We start from the raw sequence: 10,210 nt of genomic DNA on the forward strand, positions 1-10,210 counted from the left end.
TACGTCTGGGATAGGTCTGGGATTTGCCCTCATCAGCCTCATACTTTCGCATATTGCTCATACTTCATGGCTAGATCCTGGGCTGTTTCTGGATTGTATCACGTAGTAAAGTGGTACCACGCTGAAACAGTCAATTAAACCTGGTTTCGATGAATATTTTAGAGGATAACGCAAGTTAGGACTGGGATAGGTCTGGGATTTGCCCTCATCAGGCTCATACTTTCGCGTTTTTCACATACTTGCTGAACAGATCCTGGGTTTTTTCTGGTTTGGGTCACGTAGTAATGTGGGACCACACTGAAACAATCAATTAAATCTGGTCTTGATAAATATTTTAGAGGATAGCGCATGTTAGGTCTGGAATAGGTCTGGGATTTGCCCTAATCAGACTCATACTTTCGCACACTTCACATACTCGTTGAACTGATCCTGGGTTATTTTCAGGTTTGGATCACATAGTAATGTGGTACCACACTGAAACAGTCGATTAAACCAGGTTTCGATCAATATTTTTGAGGCTAACGCATGTTAGGTCTGGGTTAGGTCTGGGATTTGCTCTCATCAGGCTCATTCTTTCGCATATTTCTCATACTTGATGGCTAGATCCTGGGCTTTTTCTGGATCGCATCACGTAGTAATGAAGTACAACACTGAAACAGTCAATTAAACCAGGTTTCCATCAATATTTTAGAGGATAACGCATGTTAGGTCTAGGTTAGGTCTGGGATTTTCACTCATCAGACTCATACTTTCGCATATTTCTCATACTTGTTGAACGGATCCTGGGTTTTTTCTGGTTTGGATCACGTAGTAATGTGGTACCACACTGAAACAGTCGACTAAACCTGGTTTCGATCAATATTTTAGAGGATAACACAAGTTAGGTCTGGGATAGGTCTAGGATTTGCTCTCGTCAGGCTCATACTTTCGCATATTTCTCATACTTCATGGCTAGATCCTGGGCTATTTCTGGATTGGATCACGTAGTAATGTGGTACCACACTGAAACACTCAATTAAACCTGGTCTTGATAAATATTTTAGAGGATAACGCATGTTAGGTCTGGGATAGGTCTGGGATTTGCCCTAATCAGACTCATACTTTCGCACACTTCACATACTCGTTGAACTGATCCTGGGTTATTTTCTGGTTTGGATCACATAGTATTGTGGTACCACACTGAAACAGTCGATTAAACCAGGTTTCGATCAATATTTTTGAGGATAACGCATGTTAGGTCTGGGTTAGGTCTAGGATTTGCTCTCGTCAGGCTCATACTTTCGCATATTTCTCATACTTCATGGCTAGATCCTGGGCTATTGCTGGATTGGATCACGTAGTAATGTGGTACCACACTGAAACATTCAATTAAACCTGGTCTTGGTAAATATTTTAGAGGATAACGCATGTTAGGTTTGAGTTAGGTCTAGGATTTGCCCTCATCAGGCTCATACTTTCGCATATTTCTCATACTTCATGGCTAGATCCTGGGTCTTTTCTGGTTTGGAGCACGTAGTAATGTGGTACCAGACTGAAACAGTCGATTAAACCTGGTTTCGATCAATATCTTAGAGGATAACGCAAGTTAGACCTGGGATAGGTCTGGGATTTGACCTCATCAGACTCATATTTTCGCACCCTTCACATACTCGTTGAGCAGATCCTGGGTTATTTTCTGGTTTGGATCACATAGTAATGTGGTACCACACTGAAACAGTCGATTAAACCAGGTTTCGATCAATATTTTTGAGGATAACGCATGTTAGGTCTGGGTTAGGTCTAGGATTTGCTCTCGTCAGGCTCATACTTTCGCATATTTCTCATACTTCATGGCTAGATCCTGGGCTATTTCTGGATTGGATCACGTAGTAATGTGGTACCACACTGAAACATTCAATTAAACCTGGTCTTGGTAAATATTTTAGAGGATAACGCATGTTAGGTTTGAGTTAGGTCTAGGATTTGCCCTCATCAGGCTCATACTTTCGCATATTTCTCATACTTCATGGCTAGATCCTGGGCTATTTCTGGATTGGATCACGTAGTAATGTGGTACCACACTGAAACACTCAATTAAACCTGGTCTTGATAAATATTTTAGAGGATAACGCATGTTAGGTCTGGGATAGGTCTGGGATTTGCCCTAATCAGACTCATACTTTCGCACACTTCACATACTCGTTGAACTGATCCTGGGTTATTTTCTGGTTTGGATCACATAGTATTGTGGTACCACACTGAAACAGTCGATTAAACCAGGTTTCGATGAATATTTTTGAGGATAACGCATGTTAGGTCTGGGTTAGGTCTAGGATTTGCTCTCGTCAGGCTCATACTTTCGCATATTTCTCATACTTCATGGCTAGATCCTGGGCTATTTCTGGATTGGATCACGTAGTAATGTGGTACCACACTGAAACATTCAATTAAACCTGGTCTTGGTAAATATTTTAGAGGATAACGCATGTTAGGTTTGAGTTAGGTCTAGGATTTGCCCTCATCAGGCTCATACTTTCGCATATTTCTCATACTTCATGGCTAGATCCTGGGCTATTTCTGGATTGGATCACGTAGTAATGTGGTACCACACTGAAACACTCAATTAAACCTGGTCTTGATAAATATTTTAGAGGATAACGCATGTTAGGTCTGGGATAGGTCTGGGATTTGCCCTAATCAGACTCATACTTTCGCACACTTCACATACTCGTTGAACTGATCCTGGGTTATTTTCTGGTTTGGATCACATAGTATTGTGGTACCACACTGAAACAGACGATTAAACCAGGTTTCGATCAATATTTTTGAGGATAACGCATGTTAGGTCTGGGTTAGGTCTAGGATTTGCTCTCGTCAGGCTCATACTTTCGCATATTTCTCATACTTCATGGCTAGATCCTGGGCTATTTCTGGATTGGATCACGTAGTAATGTGGTACCACACTGAAACATTCAATTAAACCTGGTCTTGGTAAATATTTTAGAGGATAACGCATGTTAGGTTTGAGTTAGGTCTAGGATTTGCCCTCATCAGGCTCATACTTTCGCATATTTCTCATACTTCATGGCTAGATCCTGGGTCTTTTCTGGTTTGGATCACGTAGTAATGTGGTACCAGACTGAAACAGTCGATTAAACCTGGTTTCGATCAATATCTTAGAGGATAACGCAAGTTAGATCTGGGATAGGTCTGGGATTTGACCTAATCAGACTCATACTTTCGCACCCTTCACACACTCGTTGAGCAGATCCTGGGTTATTGTCTGGTTTGGATCACATAGTAATGTGGTACCACACTGAAACAGTCGATTAAACCAGGTTTCGATCAATATTTTTGAGGATAACGCATGTTAGGTCTGGGTTAGGTCTAGGATTTGCTCTCGTCAGGCTCATACTTTCGCATATTTCTCATACTTCATGGCTAGATCCTGGGCTATTTCTGGATTGGATCACGTAGTAATGTGGTACCACACTGAAACATTCAATTAAACCTGGTCTTGGTAAATATTTTAGAGGATAACGCATGTTAGGTTTGAGTTAGGTCTAGGATTTGCCCTCATCAGGCTCATACTTTCGCATATTTCTCATACTTCATGGCTAGATCCTGGGCTATTTCTGGATTGGATCACGTAGTAATGTGGTACCACACTGAAACAGTCAATTAAACCTGGTTTCGATCAATATTTTAGAGGATAACGCAAGTTAGGTCTGGGATAGGTCTGGGATTTGCCCTCATCAGGCTCATACTTTTTTTTTTTTTTTTTTTTTTTTTTTTTTTTTTGTCGTGGGGAAAATCTTCGAAAGACTCACTCCCACCTCCTTGGGGAGAGGTGGGAGGGGTGTGTGGGATTCCCCGCGCCCGTACAACGACAGGCGCGGGACCTACCCACTAAAAACCCCACGGTGACCCTTCGGCACGCTTTGGGAGGATACCGGGAATCGCTCGAAGCATTCTTCCGGTATCCTCCCCGTGCCCGCGCTTTCGCGCCCATCCTCCGGGGGGACAATCGGTACCCCCAGTAGACACACTGCCTCATAGCGGCGGGACGGGGCCACACCATCCCGCCGCTATCCGTCCCGGGGCCGCGTTTAGTGGCGGCTGCGAGCCCCAACTCGCAACCGCCCGCGACCCCGTTTCCACCCCTCGGCGGCCGGGCGTTCATGGCCGCACCAGACCGCCGAGGGTGCCTCCCCTTGCGTCGGACCGGTAGGGGGAGGCACTCCTACCCCCAACCGGTCCGACCCGGCGCCGCCTGGCGGGAGGAGGGTCCCCTCAGGACCCCCCTCCCAGCCTAGGTCATCCGCCACGCCGAGGCGGCCGCCCGCGCTGAAGCTCGCGCTCCCTCCCCGCGGCCTCCTTCTGCAACATTACGTTCTCGCAGAAGGAGGCCACGGCCCTCCACTTCTCCTCGCTGCCGAGCATGGCGCGCACCACGCCCGGCAGCGAGACATCCCGCCCAACGACGCCGACCAGGACACGGCGCTCCCCCTCCCACGCGGGGCATACCTCCAGGGTATGATCCGCCGTGTCCTGCTCAGCGTCGCAGTGGCAGCAACGCGCCGTCGGCTCCTTCCCTATCCGGCACAGGTATCTTCCGAAGCTGCCATGCCCGGAAAATACCTGTGCCAGCCGGTAGGTGAGGCTGCCATGGCCTCTGTCCAGCCACTCCTTCAGGAGTGGCCGAACAGCCCCGACAGTCCGGTGCCCCGCGGTTGGCAGAGCCAGCCGCTCCTGCCACGCGAGCAACACGGACTGCCGGGCCTGGCGCTTCAAATCGCCCCAAGCAGGTTCCTGCCCGCCCGGGACCGCCCCCAACCCCGCGCGACGGTCGACGCGGTGCCGGTACATCACCGCGTGCGACCGCGCGAGCAGGTCCATGGGCGGCATCCCCGCTAGAACCGTCGCCGCCTCATGTGACATGGTCCGATACCCGCGGACGACCCTGAGCGCCATGCGCCTCTGCACCCGACGCAGCATAGTCATGCTGCGCCGGGAGGCAGCCAGGTCGTACGCCCAGACGGGGGCCCCGTATAGGGCCACCGACTGGACCATTGCCACATAGAGGCGACGAACTCGGCCCGCCGGGCCCCCCAGGTTGGGCAGGATCCGGCCCAGAGCCGCAACCATCCTTTCCAACCGGGGGACCAGGCAGCGGAAATGCTCCTCGAAACGCCAGTGGCTATCGAGGATCAGCCCTAGATACCTGATCTGGGGCTTCACCTCGATGTCAGCCCCACCCACCCGGATCAGAGGGGGTGGCGGATCCTGCCGAGGTGAATGAAACGCAATCACCTCGGTCTTATGGACCGCCACCGTCATCCCCATCCCCCTGATCCGGTCGACGACGCGTTGCGACCCCTCCTCCGCGCGACGCATGGCCCTCCCCCAGTGCGCCCCGACGGCCAGCACCAGTGTGTCATCCGCATAACACACCGTGCTGACGCCGTCGGGGAATCAGGCTCATACTTTCGCGTTTTTCACATACTTGTTGAACAGATCCTGGGCTTTTTCTGGTTTGGATCACGTAGTAATATGGGTCCACACTGATACAATCAACTAAACCTGGTCTTGATAAATATCTTAGAGGATAACGCATGTTAGGTCTGGGATAGGACTGGGATTTGCCCTCATCAGACTCACACTTTCGCACACTTCACATACTCGTTGAATAGATCCTGGGTTATTTTCTGGTTTGGATCACATAGTAATGTGGTACCACACTGAAACAGTCGGTTAAACCAGGTTTCGATCAATATTTTTGAGGATAACGCATGTTAGGTCTAGGTTAGGCATGGGATTTTCACTCATCAGACTCATACTTTCGCATTCTTCACATACTTGTTGAGCGGATCCTGGGTTTTTTCTGGTTTGGCTCACGTCGTAATGTGGGCCCACACTGAAACAATCAATTAAACCTGGTCTTGATAAATATTTTAGAGGATAACGCATGTTAGGTCTGGGATAGGTCTGGGATTTGCCCTAATCAGACTCATACTTTCGCACACTTCACATACTCGTTGAACAGATCCTGGGTTATTTTCTGGTTTGGATCACATAGTAATGTGGTACCATTCTGAAACAGTCGATTAAACCAGGTTTCGATCAATATTTTTGAGGATAACGCATGTTAGGTCTAGGTTAGGCATGGGATTTTCACTCATCAGACTCATACTTTCGCATTCTTCACATACTTGTTGAACAGATCCTGGGTTTTTTCTGGTTTGGATCACGTAGTAATGTGGTACCACACTAAAAAAGTCAATTAAACCTGGTTTCGATCAATATTTTAGAGGATAACGCAAGCTAGGTCTGGGATAGGTCTGGGATTAGCCCTCATCAGACTCATACTTTCGCACACTTCACATACTCGTTGACAAGATCCTGGGTTTTTTTCTGGTTTTGATCACGTAGTAATGTGGTTCCACACTGAAACAGTCGAATAAACCTGGTTTCGATTAATATTTTAGAGGATAACGCAAGTTAAGTCTGGGATTGGTCTGGGATTTGACCTCATCAGACTCATACTTTCGCACACTTCACATACTCGTTGTACAGATCCTGGGTTATTTTCTGGTTTGGATCACATAGTAATGTGGTACCACACTGAAACATTCAATTAAACCTGGTTTCGATCAATATTTTAGAGGATAACGCAAGTTAGGTCTGGGATAGGTCTGGGATTTACCCTCATCAGGCTCATACTTTCGCGTTTTTCACATACTAGTTGAACAGATCCTGGGTTTTTTCTGGTTTGGATCCCGTAGTAGTGTGGTACCACACTGAAACAGTCCATTAAACCTGGTTTCGCTCAATATTTTAGAGGATAACGCATGTTAGGTCTAGGTCACGCCTGGTTTTTTCACTCATCAGACTCATACTTTCGCATTCTTCACATACTTGTTGAACGGATCCTGGGTTTTTTCTGGTTTGGGTCACGTAGTAATGTGGGACCACACTGAAACAGTCAATTAAACCTGGTTTCGACCAATATTTTAGAGAATAATTCATGTTAGGTCTAGGTCAGGCCTGGTTTTTTCACTCATCAGACTCATACTTTCGCATTCTTCACATACTTGTTGAACGGATCCTGGGTTTTTTCTGGTTTGGATCACGTAGTTATGTGGGTCCACACTGAAACAATCAATTAAACCTGGTCTTGATAAATATTTTAGAGGATAACGCATGTTAGGTCTGGGATAGGTCGGGGATTTGCCCTAATCAGACTCATACTTTCGCACACTTCACATACTCGTTGAACAGATCCTGGGTTATTTTCTGGTTTGGATCACATAGTAATGTGGTACCACACTGAAACAGTCGATTAAACCAGGTTTCGATCAATATTTTTGAGGATAACGCATGTTAGGTCTAGGTTAGGCCTGGGATTTTCACTCATCAGACTCATACTTTCGCATATTTCTCATACTTGATGGCTAGATCCTGGGCTTTTTCTGGATCGCATCACGTAGTAATGAAGTACAACACTGAAACAGTCAATTAAACCAGGTTTCCATCAATATTTTAGAGGATAACGCATGTTAGGTCTAGGTTAGGTCTGGGATTTTCACTCATCAGACTCATACTTTCGCATATTTCTCATACTTGTTGAACGGATCCTGGGTTTTTTCTGGTTTGGATCACGTAGTAATGTGGTACCACACTGAAACAGTCGACTAAACCTGGTTTCGATCAATATTTTAGAGGATAACACAAGTTAGGTCTGGGATAGGTCTAGGATTTGCTCTCGTCAGGCTCATACTTTCGCATATTTCTCATACTTCATGGCTAGATCCTGGGCTATTTCTGGATTGGATCACGTAGTAATGTGGTACCACACTGAAACACTCAATTAAACCTGGTCTTGATAAATATTTTAGAGGATAACGCATGTTAGGTCTGGGATAGGTCTGGGATTTGCCCTAATCAGACTCATACTTTCGCACACTTCACATACTCGTTGAACTGATCCTGGGTTATTTTCTGGTTTGGATCACATAGTATTGTGGTACCACACTGAAACAGTCGATTAAACCAGGTTTCGATCAATATTTTTGAGGATAACGCATGTTAGGTCTGGGTTAGGTCTAGGATTTGCTCTCGTCAGGCTCATACTTTCGCATATTTCTCATACTTCATGGCTAGATCCTGGGCTATTTCTGGATTGGATCACGTAGTAATGTGGTACCACACTGAAACATTCAATTAAACCTGGTCTTGGTAAATATTTTAGAGGATAACGCATGTTAGGTTTGAGTTAGGTCTAGGATTTGCCCTCATCAGGCTCATACTTTCGCATATTTCTCATACTTCATGGCTAGATCCTGGGCTATTTCTGGATTGGATCACGTAGTAATGTGGTACCACACTGAAACAGTCAATTAAACCTGGTTTCGATCAATATTTTAGAGGATAACGCAAGTTAGGTCTGGGATAGGTCTGGGATTTGCCCTCATCAGGCTCATACTTTTTTTTTTTTTTTTTTTTTTTTTTTTTTTTGTCGTGGGGAAAATCTTCGAAAGACTCACTCCCACCTCCTTGGGGAGAGGTGGGAGGGGTGTGTGGGATTCCCCGCGCCCGTACAACGACAGGCACGGGACCTACCCACTAAAAACCCCACGGTGACCCTTCGGCACGCTTTGGGAGGATACCGGGAATCGCTCGAAGCATTCTTCCGGTATCCTCCCCGTGCCCGCGCTTTCGCGCCCATCCTCCGGGGGGACAATCGGTCCCCCCAGTAGACACACTGCCTCATAGCGGCGGGACGGGGCCACACCATCCCGCCGCTATCCGTCCCGGGGCCGCGTTTAGTGGCGGCTGCGAGCCCCAACTCGCAACCGCCCGCGACCCCGTTTCCACCCCTCGGCGGCCGGGCGTTCATGGCCGCACCAGACCGCCGAGGGTGCCTCCCCTTGCGTCGGACCGGTAGGGGGAGGCACTCCTACCCCCAACCGGTCCGACCCGGCGCCGCCTGGCGGGAGGAGGGTCCCCTCAGGACCCCCCTCCCAGCCTAGGTCATCCGCCACGCCGAGGCGGCCGCCCGCGCTGAAGCTCGCGCTCCCTCCCCGCGGCCTCCTTCTGCAACATTACGTTCTCGCAGAAGGAGGCCACGGCCCTCCACTTCTCCTCGCTGCCGAGCATGGCGCGCACCACGCCCGGCAGCGAGACATCCCGCCCGACGACGCCGACCAGGACACGGCGCTCCCCCTCCCACGCGGGGCATACCTCCAGGGTATGATCCGCCGTGTCCTGCTCAGCGTCGCAGTGGCAGCAACACTCCTTCAGGAGTGGCCGAACAGCCCCGACAGTCCGGTGCCCCGCGGTTGGCAGAGCCAGCCGCTCCTGCCACGCGAGCAACACGGACTGCCGGGCCTGGCGCTTCAAATCGCCCCAAGCAGGTTCCTGCCCGCCCGGGACCGCCCCCAACCCCGCGCGACGGTCGACGCGGTGCCGGTACATCACCGCGTGCGACCGCGCGAGCAGGTCCATGGGCGGCATCCCCGCTAGAACCGTCGCCGCCTCATGTGACATGGTCCGATACCCGCGGACGACCCTGAGCGCCATGCGCCTCTGCACCCGACGCAGCATAGTCATGCTGCGCCGGGAGGCAGCCAGGTCGTACGCCCAGACGGGGGCCCCGTATAGGGCCACCGACTGGACCATTGCCACATAGAGGCGACGAACTCGGCCCGCCGGGCCCCCCAGGTTGGGCAGGATCCGGCCCAGAGCCGCAACCATCCTTTCCAACCGGGGGACCAGGCAGCGGAAATGCTCCTCGAAACGCCAGTGGCTATCGAGGATCAGCCCTAGATACCTGATCTGGGGCTTCACCTCGATGTCAGCCCCACCCACCCGGATCAGAGGGGGTGGCGGATCCTGCCGAGGTGAATGAAACGCAATCACCTCGGTCTTATGGACCGCCACCGTCATCCCCATCCCCCTGATCCGGTCGACGACGCGTTGCGACCCCTCCTCCGCGCGACGCATGGCCCTCCCCCAGTGCGCCCCGACGGCCAGCACCAGTGTGTCATCCGCATAACACACCGTGCTGACGCCGTCGGGGAATCAGGCTCATACTTTCGCGTTTTTCACATACTTGTTGAACAGATCCTGGGCTTTTTCTGGTTTGGATCACGTAGTAATATGGGTCCACACTGATACAATCAACTAAACCTGGTCTTGATAAATATCTTAGAGGATAACGCATGTTAGG

The sequence above is a fragment of the Colletes latitarsis genome, unplaced genomic scaffold, assembly GCF_051014445.1.
Source record: "Colletes latitarsis isolate SP2378_abdomen unplaced genomic scaffold, iyColLati1 scaffold0006, whole genome shotgun sequence".
NCBI lineage: Eukaryota > Metazoa > Arthropoda > Insecta > Hymenoptera > Colletidae > Colletes > Colletes latitarsis.